Source organism: Engraulis encrasicolus, chromosome 17, assembly GCF_034702125.1.
Source record: "Engraulis encrasicolus isolate BLACKSEA-1 chromosome 17, IST_EnEncr_1.0, whole genome shotgun sequence".
Classification (NCBI taxonomy): domain Eukaryota; kingdom Metazoa; phylum Chordata; class Actinopteri; order Clupeiformes; family Engraulidae; genus Engraulis; species Engraulis encrasicolus.
In genome coordinates, this window is record NC_085873.1 from 9,694,258 (window position 1) to 9,712,170 (window position 17,913).

Sequence of the window (17,913 nt, forward strand, 5' to 3'; positions counted from 1 at the left end):
GAAAAGGGGGATCTTCTCCATGGTGCACCATGTAGAATATCCAGAAATAGGCATTTTTAGCAGCAAAACTTACCATCCTTTGGTCATACAAGTTGGTTTGTTATTCATTAATATCATGAAATGGTCAAATTTGGCAATAGGCAGCGCAGTATTAGTGTAATGAGCAGCATAGTTGCAATACCTTCTCTGGCCACAGTCTTACATGGTGCACCTTTAACAATAGCAGGTTCTATCTACAGGCTTAGTGCAACAGCCTGGCTTGCTGTGTCTTTCTTCCAGACTGACCAGAAAAAGTATCAATCAGCCAATAATTATGCGTCGATGACCGTTATGAGCTGATGGGACCGATGTGGGCAGGGCAAGGCCAGGCCATTTTAATTGCATAGCGCATTTCACAGATGCATTTTTCACTGTGCTTCACAACAAATAGAAGTATAAGAGAACATCAAATGAAAATCACAATGAGAAAAAGGGGGAAAGGATAAAAGCAGGAATAAAGATAGTTAATCATTTGGAGGGAAAGCGTCTTGCGAAGGGAAAGCATCTGAGAACAGCTTTGTCTTGAGTCTGGATTTAAAACTATTGGTAACACTTAGCATTACGGATCGCTAATAAGGTGGTAGTTTCATGGTAATTTCCAATGAATTTCATTTGAAAGCTGTTTCCATTGCTAATAACTAGAAATTACAGTGCAATTGCACTGAAAACCGTATGGTTATTTTTCCCGTCGTTACAAATAATAAACCATTATTACCATGAAATGATGCTGAAATGACATTACAAATGACCATGAAACTACCATCTTATTAGCGATCCGTAATGTAAAGTGTCACCAAACTATGAACAGTGGTACCATTTATTAGGGTCCATTCATTATTCAATTATTTATGTTCCATTTTAATTCTGGCCCTGTAAGCCCGAATAAGCCCAGTGTGATTACCTGACAAGGGCATCATCTCAAGGCTGGCCCATTTCGGGAAGGCTAATGCCATGCAGTTTTCAGACACATCAAGGTCTGACACGCACGCACACACATACGCACACACATACACACACACACTGGCACAGAGACCACATAGAATATGTGAAATAATGCCAACAATAGTCTCAATTGCAATACAGAAATTAGTATGCTTGTGTGTGATGGCCTGTCTGTCTGTCTGTCTGCCTGCCTGTCTGTCTGTCTGTCTCATTGCCTGTCTGCCTGCCTGCCTGCCTGCCTGTCTGTGTCCCTGCCTGCCTGCCTGTGTGTCTGTCTGCCTGCCTGTCTGTCTATCTCCCTGCCTGCCTGTCTGTCTGTCTGTGTCATTGCCTGTATGCCTGCCTGCCTGCCTGCCTGTCTGTGTCCCTACCTGCCTGCCTGCCTGTCTGTCTGTCTGTCTCCCTGCCTGTCTGTCTGTCTGTCTCCCTGCCTGTCTGTCTCCCTGCCTGCCTGTCTGTCTCCCTGTCTGTCTGCCTGCCTGTCTATCTCCCTGTCTGCCTGTCTGTCTGTCTGCCTGTCTATCTCCCTGTCTGCCTGTCTGTCTGTCTGCCTGTCTGTCTCCCTGTCTGCCTGTCTGTCTGTCTGCCTGTCTGTCTCCCTGCCTGCCTGCCTGTCTGTCTATCTCCCTGCCTGCCTGCCTGTCTGCCTGTCTATCTCCCTGCCTGCCTGTCTGCCTGTCTGTCTCCCTGCCTGCCTGCCTGCCTGCCTGTCTGCCTGTCTGCCTGTCTATCTCTCTGCCTGCCTGCCTGCCTGCCTGCCTGCATGCAAGAGGCACAGTATTACCACAGACCTGAGCCGAATCCCTGCACATACTGAAACACATCACCCAAAAAACCCTTGGCTGGTATTATGATGACATTATGGTCACTCATTCCCAGATGTGTTCCCACAGTGTGAACATAGGATGGCGTTGCCAGGCAAACATACAGTATGAAGGAACGAAAAATAAAGGCTCCCGTTACGGTTTTTAACTGTGTCGGACAGCTGATGTGTTTGACTTGTCTTAGCTCCCTCATGCATCCATAGATCCTCCCTATTTGAAGAACAGTCACTTTTTACCCTTCACTCAACAGGTCCCCTCTTACCATAGTGCGTTCTACATAGTTTTATTCTGAATGATCACTAGCTATCTGGCTATCTGATTATCTAGCTATCATCTCCTTTTAAAGAACATTCACTCTTCCCCTTTCACGCGTCCTAATCTCCCTCATACTACATTGCACTTGTTTTCACTAGATATACACAACATTTTACAACTACAGTGCGTTACGCTGTTTTATTCTTAGCTGTCGCTACTCGCTAGTAATGGGTGTACATGTAGTAATTATACAATCAATGATCGCTAGCTATTGAAGAACTATCCTTTTGAAGAACACTCACTATTCCCCTTTCGCTCATCCTCATACTACATATGTTGTACATTTTCTATTCTGAAGAATCTCTGGATATGTCATCTCCTTTTGAAGAACATTCACTATCTCCTTTCACTCACACTTGTGTTTTCACTAGATAGATGGATTTCATCTCCTTTTCAAGAGCATTCACTATTCCCTCTCCACTCATCCTTCTCCCTCACACTACGCTGCGCGACGTGCTTTAATTCTGAAGCACCACTCGCTATCTGTGAAATGATTAATCACTGGGCATAAATTAGAGATTGTCACCGTTTGTCATCCGGTGGTGGCTGACTCATTCCTGCAGTAATTATGCAATGGAGTGGCAAGAAGGCAACACACTCATCCCATGCCATCCCATGCCATCCCATTCCAGCTCCTCTCATCTCAAACTCGACCCAGCTCCTTTTTACCACCGCTCCTCATCCTCACTCTTTTTTTTCTTCTCATCATCCTCCCACCGTTGTGCTTAATAAAAATACACATTTAATAAGTAAAAAAAAACACAGGATGCCAAGGCGCTCTTCTAACATAAAATGCCTTTAATGTAAAGGCTAGTTCAAACCGCTAGAAAACACCCATTCCATCCCATCGCATTCCAGCTCCTCTCATCTCAAACTCGACCCAGCTGTCAAAAGAGACACACAATGCTAGAGAAACCTACCTACAGCTGTCAGTTGAGTTGGATTGACGTTGGCCTGACGTTGTCCACTGACGCTGACGCCACATGCTGTGGACAAGCTCTGCACGTGCACCGTTGGTGTGTTAGATGGAGTGAATCCTCTCTTTCTTTCTTTCTTTCTTTCTTTCTTTCTTTCTTTCTTTCTTTCTTTCTTTCTTTCTTTCTTTCTTTCTTTCTTTCTGTCTGTCTGTCTGTCTGTCTTTCTTTCTCTTTAAGCTGTTTCCTTTTACTCTTGGATTTCAGTCATGGTACATTTCTAAGAGCTGACAACATTCAAGTTTCCATTGATGGTTTTAAACGGGAACAACACTGTCAAAGAAAACACTGTAACATTGGTTAGAGTGCCCCACTGAAGCCTGCTTGATGTATTAGTGTAGGTTTGTTTTCAGCAGATAGTTAAACACTTCACTTGGAGGGTGTGAACTACTTTTTCCCCTTTTAACACACAAGGTTCATCATGTACCTAACCACCTTATTATCACGCCTAACTCTGCCCATTTCAGTGATTTTCATGTTATAACAGGGTTTCTGTACTGATACAGTTTCTGTACAGATCCTGTTAGGTTGCCCATTGCCCTTTTGAAGGATTTAGCACTGGCAACCATTATCCAAACAGTAATGGTGCCACCCCTTATAACCATGGACAGTAATATAGATAGCTGGCCCTTAAATCCTGTTTCTTTGGGGACCGGTTTCTCTGTGAAACCAGCAGGATGCCACTGTAACCATCCCCGTTTTGTATTTGTATAACATTGATATGAGACAAGATGCACCAGAATGTCCTTGATTTAAATTGATGCTGTAAGCTATACTCACTTGGATATTTGTAACAGACAACTTCTTTCAGTGTACGTGATATTCTCTGCCCCTTTTGCAGACTAGGGGTGTAACTCACACCATCATCATGATCATCATGGTGATTCTCTTACAACTTGTTCCCAGCATATTGTAGGAATAGGGTGCTTGATCCATTGTCCCAGGTTTCTATTGCGGCACTGGTTGCACGTCATCACCATCACCCTCACCCTCAAACAATGAACATAGGCCTATATACGTATGTTTTTTTTTAAATCGAATAATTTGTTAGCTGACAACTTCTTTTTCAGCGCATATAAGACTTATTGTCCTACCACAGGTGTCTCTATGGGGACAGGTTTCTTTTATGGCACCTGGTCGCACGTCATCGTCATCTCCGCCGTCCCTAAACAACAGAATGCGTCTCCAGGGGCCTTGGCCTGTCCATATAAATGCGGTGTCATGCACCTATATGGTGTACGGATGGATCGGATGAGGCCTGTTGCCTGGTAACAGCAGACAGAAGTGTTTCATTAGAAGGCAGCAGGCTCCCTCACTCACTCCCTGGCTGGCTCGCTCTCACGCTTGCATGTCTTTGTGTGTGTGTGTGTGTGTGTGTGTGTGTGTGTGTGTGTGTGTGTGTGTGTGTGTGTGTGTGTGTGTGTGTGTGTGTGTGTGTGTGTGTGTGTGTGTGTGTGTGTGTGTGTGTGTGTGTGTGTGTGTGTGTGTGTGTGCTTGCTTTTCTTGTCTTGGTTTGGATTCATTGCGGATGTAATGGTGGTGTAAACACAAACCACAAGCCATTTCTCACCCTCCAATATACACACAGGCACGCACACACATACACACACGCGCACACACTTGTTGAATGGATGTGGAGGACAAAGAGAAGCAGAGTTGATGATGTCTCAACTCTTATGTCTCAGTATACCCCCCCCATACACACACACACACCACACCATGTTCACCTCGTCTCAGCACCCCCCCCCCCCCACACACACACATACACACACCTTGTTCACTACGTTTCAGCACCCCCCACCCCCCAACACACAACCCAACCCCCAATCCCCCACACCCCCAGCTTGTTCCCCATTGCATCCACATGAGATATTGCATTAACTTTTATAGTCCAATGTAGTCCAATGACGTCTTGCGGGAGGAGCCAAATGGCTTATGTTTGAATTAGCCATTAGATGGGAGATGAGGATGGAAGAAGATCCAGATCCAATTTTGACCACAAACCACCAGTGCCCACTTCAACACACAAACACACACACACACACACACACACACACACACACACACACACACACACACACACACACACACACACACACACACACACACACACACACACACACACACACACACACACACACACACATAGTGTCATCTGTCCTCCTGCTTATCAAATCTCCTTCTGCTCCCTCTCCTAACTTTCGTCCTTCACCTACCCCTTCTCCGTGTTCTTCTCTTCCTCCTCCCTTCCTCTTCATTCACCCTCTCCTTCTCTTCTCTTCTTTTCACCCCTATGTGTAGTAATAGATCCCTTGTTGAGTGGTCTTTTGAAAGTCAATAACGATTATCTTTATTATCATGTGCGTGCGTGCGTTCGTGCGTGTGTGCGTGTATGTGTGTGTGTGTGTTTGTTAAAGTGGGAACTGGTTAGCCTGGGAACTCCCATACTGCCTTTAGTTCTACACAATCGTTTCGATCTGAAAGACACTTGTGATTAGGTCTGGTGGTAACCAGGCAAGGCACTGGTGGTTTGTGGTCAAAATTGGATGTGGACTTTGACTGTAACTCCCCCCAAACACACTCAGATGTACAGCACATCCACACACGGATGCACGTGCTCGCACACGTACACACGCATGCACGGACGCACCCACACACACACACACACACACACACACACACACACACGTACATGCAGTCAACCACATAAAATGTGATTAATATTACTTTCGCTAATATTGTATGTCTAGGTTTCAATGGTTAGAGCAGTGGTTTTCAAAGTGGGGCCAAGGGCCCCTGGGAGGCGTGAGGGTGCTGGTGGGCGTGGCACGGCAGATTGATAGGAAAAGTGTATGTGTGTGTGTGTGTGTGTGTGTGTGTGTGTGTGTGTGTGTGTGTGTGTGTGTGTGTATTTATGGTGATGACACAGAAGGTTGTCGCTGAATTTATATCGAGACCTGGACATATCATGAATTATGAATGACCAATCAGGGTCCATGAATCCAATAATGGATCTGGCAGAGCCGTAGAGAAGACAGAGTTGGGAAATGCTTTGATCTCTGGTCACAAAGTCTGTGTGTGTGTGTGTGTGTGTGTGTGTGTGTGTGTGTGTGTGTGTGTGTGTGAGTGTGTGTATGTATATATGTGTGTGTGTGTGTGTGTGTGTGTGTGTGTGTGTGTATGTTTCTGTGCGTGTGTGTTTGTGTGCGCGCGCGCGTGTGTGTGTGTGTGCGTCTGCGTGTGTGTGTGTGTGTGTGTGTGTGTGTGTGTGTGTGTGTGTGTGTGTGTGTGTGTGTGTGTGTGTGTGTCTGTGTCTGCGTGTGTGTGTACATGTGTGTTGTGAGTGTGCTGCTCATGTACTGTATGTGTCTGTCTGTGTGTGAGTGACGTTTCATACGGATACGGATCAATGACGGTGAGAAGAAGAACTCCTCATCTTAGCCTCATGTCACAATAGACGTTCAGGCATGAATGGCAACCTGTCAACATCTTGACCTTTAAATGGCCAGCCTTACCTTTTCAAAGCCCTTAAGATGACACCGCTATTGTTAGAGCGAAAACAAACACAGGAGGGGATGGGTATAGAAGCCTCATGGTTTTTTTTTTAATGGAGGACTAATATGAAGAAGAAGATAGATTTTTTTATTAGGAAGAGCTGAGGATTGGGATGGAATCACATACTCCATTTGTAATATTCAAAAGTATAGTGTAACCAAGGTCTTCCTACGCAGTCCGCCACTCAACTTCAACACTTGGAGAGTACTCTGGGACAGGGCCAGCCCAAGCCTTCATGGGGCCCTAAGCAAAATTTTATCCGGGGCCCCACATAACACCACCTACGCAACATCAGATGCTTCTTCATTTACTTGCATGATAGGAGCTAAGCAGCAAGCCATTGATTATGAAGGAATATCTTACTTTCGATTTAAAACTATTACTCTTTGTTGTACTCTGCGTTTATTGTAGGGTTTTTACAAGTACAATTAGTACATGAAAGTGAGGTTGTACCCACAGTCATTGAGGTACTCCCTGACAAATAAATACATGATTAGGGAAAATGGTGGAAAGTTAATTTCTTCCTGTAACTTTGCTGCTCACAGGGGGCCCCTGGTAGGGTGGGGGCCCTAAGCCACTGCATAGTTCGCTTATGCCTCGGGTCGGCCCTGCTCTGGGACCAAATACACTCCAGAAGATGTTTTGTATATCGATTCTCAAAAGAGTTGAATTATCACTGCAATTTTATTACCACGCACAATGACACTGCCCTTGTTGAGCATCATGGAGCACAAACACGAACACAGGAGGTGTTGCAGATAGAAGGAGACATCGTTGCTTTTTAATGACGAACTATTATGAAGAAGAGGGGTTTTTCAGATTATTGTTTTGCTTTGCTTGCCTTTATGCGATAGGACAGTTTGAGAGACAAGAAAGTAATGAGAGAGAGAGAGACAGGGGAGGATTGGAAATGCCCTCTGCCCTGAACCGAATCCAGTTCCCCAGCATAACAGTAGCCATGGCCAAGGCCAGATATGATATTTTGGTAGGGAGAGCTAAGGATTGTGAAGCAATCATGTATCCGATTCTCTAATATTTAACCCCTTTAACCCTGATGCTGAGTATACGCTGCATGGACTTAGGCGTCTGGAGCTTCATGGATGCTACATTCAGGTTCTTGAGATTTGAGTTTTAAATAAAAAATGTGGGTGTGTTAGAGCTGAATGAACACATTCTAATGCACAATGAGGGTCATAGCTTTTAAATGCAACTTATTTCATGTTTCTATGTGCTTCAGAGGCTGAGATATTTAGGTTTTTATTGGCTGAGTGCAGCTTTTCCCATGGGTCAAAGTCTGCTAGATGTGAAGGTCCAGAGAAGTTAAGGTTATGCCAAGTGTTACAACCCTGACTATCGATTGCTATGAGAATCTAGGCCTATGTTTGTGATTTGTTCCGACGTAATACCACAACCTTTCTGTTTTACTTTAATTTACCATCCGCATTATTTTTCATTCATTATAGTCTAGTTACTATCATAGTATAGTTTCTTTTTCCTCCACAGCCTGACCAACTGATCCCCATTACACACAAGAACCGCCTATACCAAATTGTTAAGTGGTCAAGTAAACTGATCGGTGAACCACAGCTGCACCCTTCTTCCCTGTATGCAAAGCAACTACAGCGGATAGCAATGGCTATCCTAGATGATAGCCGACACCCCTTACATAGTGAGTTCCAGTACCTCCCCTCTGGACGGAGGCTGGTAGTTCCTGGTTGCAGAACCAATAGGTTCAAAAGCAGTTTTGTCCCAGCTGCAATTACTTTGCTAAACAAGATGTAAAATAAAATAAAAAATGTATTTGTAAAAATGCTCTTTGCACTTTAGCTGCACCAGGAGTGTGGTGTCACTTCTGCCATGGAACACGTGTGTATATGTTGTATGTGTATTTTCAGTCAAATGTCAAACATTTTTATTTATTTCCTTGTGAAGCCTACATGTGTTTTTTAGACTCCATGTTTATGTGTCATGTGTCTTGTGGTTTCTGATGTAAGGACAGCCATCTTCTCTTTTTATACTGCAAACCCAGTTTACCTTCGGGTACCAATAAAGTTGAACTGAACTGAACTGAACTGATCCAGAGGTAAAATAGCAAAATCTTCAGAAAGGAGGAGTCTAAAGTTTCAATGCAAAGTTTGCAATGCAAAGTTTAAAAAACAATGCATCCAGAGAACCTAAAACAGAATATCTCTCTCTAGGTCGTCCTGAGATGAGCCTTCCATCGTTACTTCCAGTCATCCCGATTCTCCATACATCTTTTCAGTATGCTGGTACTCTGCGTGCCCACGTCTTTCTTGAGCATGTCCACATATGTTGCTGTGGGACGTCCTCTTAACCGGCACCCTCGTGATGGTTCCTACAGCACCAGTTTGCTGGTTGGCAGTTCTTGGTGCCTTTGGCAATGTCCTACAAGTCTCATTCTCCTTACAGCAACCACTGTATCCTTAACTCGTGATCTCATCTACCTGGCAAAGGAGTAAGAGAGATCTCATTGCAATTATTTCATAGGCTGTGCCAAGTACAAACAGCTAAATTAGTGAAGGAACAGGACACTCAGTAAGATTAGCACTTGGTGAGGTTTCAAGTATGTAGTTTCCAATTGTTCTGGGGTGCTTTTCTCAAAACTGCCATCGCTACTGTAACTATGTTAGCAACTTACATGGTTGCAATGCAATTTACCATAGCCAACCTATATGCCATTGCTAACTGGTTAGTCTACTTTTAGGTCCTGTATGGCAGTACCATGTATGGCAAACAACCTTACCTCTAAGCAAAATGTTTGCACTGCTACAATAATGAATTATAGTTTGGAATGCTTGAAATCCACTTAAAGCCTCCCCTGTCCATATGCAAACATAGACACTAATGTACATGTTGTTTACATGGCTTGGCGTGAACGGACATAAGTGGCCCACTTTGTTTTGCTCTGTGTGAAGAGCCTGCCAATATGCCATAGCACAGGGATATGCTTGGCAGGCATGGTCTGTGAACTGTTAAACTATTTGACATAGTCTTAGTTGAACTGTTTTGTGTCATCACGTTTGCCTCTCTAAACAAGGTGCTGTGTATTAGACCAGGGGTTCCCAAACGTTACCATGGCAAGGCCCCCAGACAGTGGTGTAGTCTACTTTTTTGTGGTGGGTATACTGTATATTTGAGCATTTTTTTGAAGTGGGTATACTGTATATATTTGTGCTATTCAAAACAATGGATCAATCAATTTTAAGTGGGTATACTGAAATCCCTGAAATTTAGAAGTGGGTACGTACAGTTGTGCTCATATGTTTACATACCCCAGCAGAATAAACGCTTTCTTCGCGATTTCTCACAAAATATGAAGGATTACACAAAACCTTTTTTTTCACTCATTGCTAGTGACTAGCTTAAGATATTCAGTAGCAATATTCTGTGTTTACTCTTTCAAAAGCATGATCACAACCCAAACTACCCAAATGACCCTGTTCAAAAGTTTACATACCCTAGTTTCTAATGCTGAATATGGCCCTGTTTAACATCAGGGACCGCTCTAAATTGTTTGTGGTAGTTGTGAATAAGGCTCTTAATGTTCTCAGATGACAAAACAGCACATTCTTCCTGGCAGAATGGTTGTTTCCTATAATATTTTTGGGTGTCTTGCTGGAACCTCACATTTGAGGTTTCCCCTGAATGGCTCAATGATGTTGAGATCAGGAGAGTGAGACGGTCGCTCAAAAACTTCATTTTATTCTTTCTGAAGCTAGTGACGGGTTGATTTGGCTTTCTGTGTTGAAATATTGTCATGTTGGCATGTCCAAACAATGGACCATGCAGTTTCAAGGCTGATGTGTGTCAAGTTTCCTCCAGTATTTTTCACAGGGCAATGTATTCATCATTCTGCGAGTATGGATCAAAAGTATAATGCATTTGTAACTCAAATGTCCCCATGAAATCAGTGGTCCATGACCATGTTTCACAGAAGGGTATGGTGTAACTTTCATCATAGGCTCCATTGACTGTTCTCCAAATGGTACTGTTAATAGTGGCCTAAAAAGTTCCATATTGATCTCATTTTTCCAAATGACTTTGTCACAGGCATTTTGATGCTTCTCACTGTGCTATTTGGTGTATCATATGCAAAATAACATGTTTGCATTTTTGTGGTAATGACTTTCTCCTGGCAACCCCCAACAGCCCATCTTTCCTCAAGTGCCTCTTTCCTGTACAGTTTAAAACATTTTTTCATGTTGTCCTATATTTCACCTGAAGTTATTTTTTGGTTGTCCTATGCCTCCTGAACAATTTCCCTTGCAATGATCATTGCAATGCAATGATTCCCTTGCCCATTGGCTTGATTCCAACCAAACTCCTCATATTGCATTTCTGAATTGAAATTCCAACGGTGCCAACATGACAATATTTCGACACAGAAAGCCAAATCAACCCGTCATTAGCTTCAGAAAGAATAAAATGAAGGTTTTTGAGCGACCATCTCACTCTCCTGATCTCAACATCATTGAGCCACTCAGGGGAAACCTCAAATGTGAGGTTCCAGCAAGACACCCAAAGATATTATAGGAAACAACCATTCTGCCAGGAAGAATGTGCTGTTTTGTCATCTGAGAACATTAAGAGCCTTATCCACAACTACCACAAACAATTTAGAGCGGTCCCTGATGTTAAACAGGGCCATATTCAGCATCAGAAACTAGGGTATGTAAACTTTTGAACAGGGTCATTTGGGTAGTTTGGGTTGTGATCATGCTTTTGAAAGAGTAAACACAGAATATTGCTAATAAATATCTTAAGCCAGTCACTAGCCATGAGTGAAAAAAAAGGTTTTGTGTAATCCTTCAAATTTTGTGAGAAGTCGCAGAGAATGCGTTTATTCTGCTGGGGTATGTAAACATATGAGCACAACTGTATACCCGCGTTCTACCTAGACTACACCACTGCCCCCAGACCTGTATACTCCAGCTAGGGCCCCCCATACATGGGTCGTACCACAGTATTTTTCTGTGCACCCCCTTTCACACTGGAGACATTGAGAATGGACTAGCTCCGAAACGTCTGTTTCTCCAGATAACCTCAGACTTCTGTTGTTTAATTTCGGCTTCAATACACTTTTTCACACAAGCCTTGTGTGCGCCTGCTTTTTTCCATTATCTTAAGTGATCACCCCCTTTCACAACCATAGTCTAGGTCTGTTAGTTAATGTTCAGAGCTGCAATAGATGAGAATAATGTGGTTCTTAACTAATGGGAATATTGCTATTGTTTATTTTGATGTACATTAGTTATTTCATTTATCACAATATTTATGTTGTTTTGCTATGCTTTTCCTGACAACCTGCTGGGGATCCCCTAGCATCCTCAGCCCGGTCCGGCTCCCACTTTGAAAACCACTGTATCAGACTGTTTAGTCGTCCAAAAAGTGTGTTCTGCTACAAACGCTATGGCCACAAGCATGTCATAAGAGGCATAGCTGATTCAACCATAGACTCCCATTGATCTCTGAAGGAGTAGATTAAAGCCTGCACATTCAAAATGTCTGGCAACCAAATAACAAGAAGAAAAAAATGTCTGATAGAGAGTTGTCATCTGACACGTTCTGGAAAAACAAAAAAAAAGTGGGAGGAGAAAAATCCTTACCTCTTACCTGAGCGAGCCTGATGACGCACTGAGGCGAAACGCGTTGTTCGCTGTAATAAACGAGCATAAAGTCAAGAAAGTGTGCGGTAAACTTCTTTCTTTTGCAGGAAAATCCTTGTTGAAGCAGACTTTTTTATTTATTTTTTTTGCAATTAATTTGTACCTATTGGTCGAACATAGATGAAAAGGGCATGGATGGAACGCCAAGGTTCCATTACATTACATTGCGTTTGGCAGACGCCTGGTAACCTAAGTGACTTACGATCGAAAACATAATCATAGCCAACATCACTAGCAGGTACAAAGTGCACAGGAAATATACAGAACAACTAGTGGCGATGCAAAGAAGGGTTCGTTTTTCCCCCTCAGTAGAGTAAACACATACACATCATGTCAAGAGTCTGGCCTGGGACTAGGGCAGCTCAAACATTAGTGTGGTAGTAGATAGTCACGAAAGAGGAGAATCTTTACTTGCTTCTTGAAGGCTGAAAGAGATGTCCTTAGTGTTGCTGCCTCTGGGAGACCGTTCCACNCAATATGGTCCAGCTGCGTCTTGTCCAGCTAATACCGCTACGCCCATTCCTCCTTACTAGACCGCCCTCACAGTAACGCCCCTTTGGCTGTTCAAGTTTCTGAAGTCAGTTGCTGCCGAATGACAACACAAGCGCCGGACTTTTTAAAACGACTGGAAGGATTTCGCTGCAGCGATCACTCAACTGTCGGTAAGATTTCGATATTAAATGCATGAATATACATAACGGTTACTTTACGAGTTGACTTTCAGTCGGAGGGCGAACATTTAACCACCTCGGCCCACCAACTAGCGGTGTTGGCTAATGTTTTTTTTAGCTTCAAGGCAAGCTAACAGGCCGCCCTTCGTAAGTTTGTTTCAGATGTTGTGTGTGTATTTGTCATAATGTACAGCACTAAGTTATGGGCAGACAAAACAACTATTATTCCTGTGTAATTACCATTCTTGTGACTACTTCACTGCATATATTAAGCAGGAAACTGCCTTTGGTTCCCAAAATATGAACATCTGTTGCCCTTCATACCCCACTACAGGCTTCACTGCCTGGGAAATCTGTGCTAGTTTACTATTTCCAACCTGGTAGCTAGCTAGCTAGCCAGCCTGGTCAGAATGGACAAAGGCAGCACATCTCAGAATCTTGTTACGACAATACGAGGCAAATGTGAATGGAGTACATCGTTATGTGTAAGATAAGACGTTAACATGACAAGGGTGAGATGAAAGATACTAAGGGCTAGCCAGACTAGAATAAAAGTTAACTAGGCCTACCACGAAAAGTTCATTCATAAACGTTTTGACGGTCTTTCGAATGGTTATCGGATGGTGTGCTTGCTTGCTTAAATATCATAAAGTTCGCCACAAAGTGATCACGAAATGATCTCCGTATTAATAACAGTTTCGTGGTTTGTTACTCGTTTGAATAAACGTATAGTTTTGACATCCCTTTCAAATGACACGCGGAAGTTTTGAATATTTGTTGTACCACGAGCTATCACGAAATTATGCTGGGCCAAAAGGTGTTTATACAGTAGTTTCTTCCTGTGCTGCGTTGTGCACGTCTGTTTCATCATCTGAGCTATCAGTTGTGTTTCTTTGAAGCAAAGATGTATAGAATAGCACTGAAAGTCGGAGGTGTCATATTTGTTCAACCTGGTGTTAAACGTAATTTCAATTCTTGACCAGTGCATGTAAAGAAATTGAAAATAAAACCGACTTGACTTGTCATTGGGTCTGATTTTAAATGTGCCATATAGTTCAATGTGGGAGCAGGTTCACACACTAAATAAGACACTAAGGTCAAGCACAAGCAGATTAAAAAAAAAATAAAGAATTCTCAGAGCAGATTAGAGCAGACGTTTCAGGTTGCTGCCATCAGAGAGTATTGACTTGACCTTAGTGTCTTTAGTGTGCTCCCACATTGAGCTCTACTTTTTGGGTCCATGCACCTACTTATTTCTAAACATCTAGAGCGCAACAATACCCCTGCCTCCTGATATGCCATATAACCTGTATCTCTCCAAGTGTGTGTGTGTGTGTGTGTGTGTGTGTGAGAGAATGTGTGCACGCAGATATAAGAAGTTGGGGTTGATGATCCACATGATGGTGATGGACCAGGACAGCTCTGGACCTCCTGACTGGCAGCTCCATCCTCAACCTCTCTTCCTGCCCTTCACACATGTGCAGGTAAGGCCAATTTTTAAAAACTCACTACATTGTCTGAGGCAAAAGTAGGAGAAAAGGAGTGTGCGAGTGAGTGAGAACCCGGTCATTATACATGTGACCCTTAAAGGGCGTGTGTGTGTCCTAGAACCAAGACAGTGGCAGTGTGTGTCTGTCTGCCTTTGGTTAAGGGTATCTTTAAGATACTACCTTGTTGTGGTAACATAATTTTGCTATTTCTGACAGGCAGCCAGTTTTCTGAAAGATGGTTGATGTCAGTACCAACATGTTGTGATGGAGGCTTCCACCTGAGCTGAACACAGAAACTTGCACACAGTGGTGAGTAAATCACTGAATCTGCTTTGTTCTGCACTAGACCAATAAGTATAGTACAGTAATAGTGACCCCTGTACAGGTCAGACGCTCTGTAACTCTTCAGCCTGGAGTTCTGCATTAAAATGATGGGTGTGATTTTTATGTAGTGTATTCTATGTATACCCTCTCGTGTGTGTGTGTGTGTGTGTGTGTGTGTGTGTGTGTGTGTGTGTGTGTCTGTGTGCAGTTGGAAGCAGTCGTTCCTGCTCAGCATCGATATGCCAGTAATGGGTTTGATGAGCCACAGCATGGTGATGGGCAATCAGCATCAGGACCAGGGCAGCTCACAAGGAGAACCTCCTGCCCTGCCTCGTCATCCTCAACCTCCCATCTCCCTGCTCTTCACACATGTGCAGGTGAGGCCAACCTCTAAAATGCACACTTGACTTGAGGCAAAGGGGGAGAATAGGCCTGCCTATATAGTGCGTGCCTGCCTGCCTGCGTGCGTGCGTGCCTGCGTGCTACACTTTAAGACAGTAGCAGTGTGTGGGGGGGCGTGTGCACAAGCATATGCACATGGTCATGTCATGGTCATGTCTTTCTGTAGGTAGATAGGGGGTGCTTGTTTTTGTCTTTATTTTCATTCATAACATTAGCATGCCTTTTTTGACAGGCACGGAGCCAGTTTTCAGAGGGAGGGCTGATGACACCAGCAACTTTGGTGAGCCTGATCAACCCAGCACCAACCACTGTGCCTCTCCTCCTCATCCAACTGCACCACATGGCTCCACCATCTCAAAAAGGCACAGACACTACTCCTACTACTTCCTGCGAAGGATGAGAGAAGAGCCGACCGCCCCACATCGGCACTCACCACCTTCTACAGGGGTGTCATTGAGAGCATCCTGACCAGCAGCCTCTCTGTCTGGCATGGCAGCCGTCAAGCTGAAGACTAGAAGGCAGTACAGAGAGTGTGGTGAGAACGGCAGAAAAGCTCATAAGATCACCCCTACCATCCATTCAGGATCTGTACACTTCACACTGTTCCAAGAGGGCAATGAACATCATAAAGACACAACTCATCCAGCATACAGACTGTTCTCCCTACTACACAAGCACACTGGGAAACGGCTTCTTTCCACAAGCCATCAGACTCCTCAACGCACTGAAGAAAACCACATGAATATTCCAAGGACACTGGAGAATATTCCATGAACACTTCTTTCACCATGCCACTTACACTTTACTCATTGCTCCTTATATACAGCATCTTCACATCACCTGTATGATCTCCTCCTGCCGTGTGTGTGTGTGTGTGTGTGTGTGTGTGTGTGTGTGTGTGTGTGTGTGTGTGTGTGTGTGTGTGTGTGTGTGTGTGTGTGTGTGTGTGTGTGTGTGTGTGTGTGTGTGTGTGTGTCCACTGTGTTTGTGTATTTATTGTCCATCAGTATGTTAATCTTCTTATTGCACACTGTTTGTGTCTCTGTGTGACTGTATTTATTGTATGTATCAGTCTGTATTTCATGCCAATGCATTATTTTTAGTTATTAGTTAAACTGCACATTGGAGACTGGTCAAACACAATTTCAAACTTTGTGTTAACCCTCCATAGATTTTTATTTAAAAAATGGAGTCTAATCTACTGTACTTATCAACAGACCACACAGTTGAGTGCTGTTTTATGCACTCTGAATATGAGAAGGAGAGGTAACCGTTCACACTTCATAGTGTAAAAGTAAACAGAAATAAATTTTCACATTTCATTCCTGTCTCGTTCACTTCTTTCAGCAATGTATGTGGCCTACATGCAGGGAAGCTGACAGGGGGGGCAAAGGGGTCCGTTGACCTGGGCCCAGTGAGACGAGGGGTCCAGGAATGGGTCCTCATTACATTGTATGTAGTCTATGTATTGAGTGGGGGGCCCTTTCAGATGACTTTGTCCTGGGCACAGCCAAAGCTGTCAGCGGTCCTGATTATGTACGCACAAACACTGGTTATGATGGTAGGAAAAATGTTCTCTGTTTTCTGATGGCCTTTGAATTAAGACAGGCCAATCTGGAACCTCTCCTGGATAAAGAGGTAAGCTTCAATAGTGTGACCTCACTCCTAAATCATAGACAGACATGGAGTATGGTAGGCCTATGGTAATGAAGAAATTGTTTTTCTCCAATAAAACAAACAAATAGCTTATTGCTATTTCAAATACTATTTCATATATTTTTTCATTAATATCTGCTCTTTCCAAGCTGACCACATTGCCACATAAATGTGGTGAGGTGACACTCATTAAAAAGTCGGGAATGTGTTGCTGATGTTTTACATCGTTTCAAACTTTTCTAAGTAGCCTATATCATGTCTTACCAAGTGAACAACCTCGCCAAAAAGGGTTTTTTAATTATTATTATTTTTCCGGGTGTGTTAATATCCTGGAAAGGATGTTTAATCATATAGCCTACACAGTGTTAACAGTGACCTCGACACACACAGCTAGGTAAGGTAATGTCAACGTCGTTGTGTTGACATTTTGGCGACCTGGTACGTTGCTATGACAAATTTGTGCATAGCGACACGAGTCCTAAACAGTAGGCTACAATGTCCGAGGTACGGGAAGACAAAGCAAAAGACATATTGGGATTAGAAAACGTGTGATTTATCTCACTTTCTTACATAAATTGTTGAGAACATTATGTCAGTGGAATGTTCAGTGAAACGTTTTTCTGGAAGATAATTTGCACGGGATATCTTTGTAACAAACATGGAGCCTTCATCCGGAAATGGCCTTGAAAATGACATCATGCAGTATCCCTTCACGATTGGCCAATACGGCAAATGCCGGGAACGCCCATGGGCGTGCTTGCATTAAGGGTGGAACTGTTTTACTGCAGCTGGACCCTTCTCGTTCCACCACTGAGGAACAATTACGGAGAACAGTCCCGACTGGGAGTAGAGAGAGCAGGTGGTAGATTAAGTGTTAATTGTGATGCCAAAACAGCCACCTTGAAAGCATTTGCCTGCCACAACTGACCACACGATATGTTGTCAAAATGCATCCTCCCTTTCAAAAGTTAGTGCGCAAACGAAAATATTTGATAAACGTAAGGCAAGCACGTATGCACCTATGGCCAGAGGAC

The 17,913-nt window shown here is 43.5% G+C and overlaps 1 protein-coding gene and 1 long non-coding RNA gene across 5 annotated transcripts in view; both read left to right on the top strand.

Moving 5' to 3' along the window:
* Positions 1-17,913, top strand: part of LOC134467790 (calcium-activated potassium channel subunit alpha-1a-like) — a 189,927-nt gene that overhangs the window by 5,896 nt on the left and 166,118 nt on the right. The window lies entirely within an intron of this gene.
* LOC134467795 (uncharacterized) lies at positions 12,838-15,506 on the top strand. Of its 2 annotated transcripts, XR_010038651.1 has the most exons (5): positions 12,838-12,998; positions 14,377-14,491; positions 14,714-14,806; positions 15,030-15,198; positions 15,456-15,506. It is a non-coding gene; the product is annotated as an uncharacterized LOC134467795 (long non-coding RNA). The 2 variants fall into 2 exon arrangements; XR_010038650.1 differs by having other exon boundaries at positions 12,840-14,491.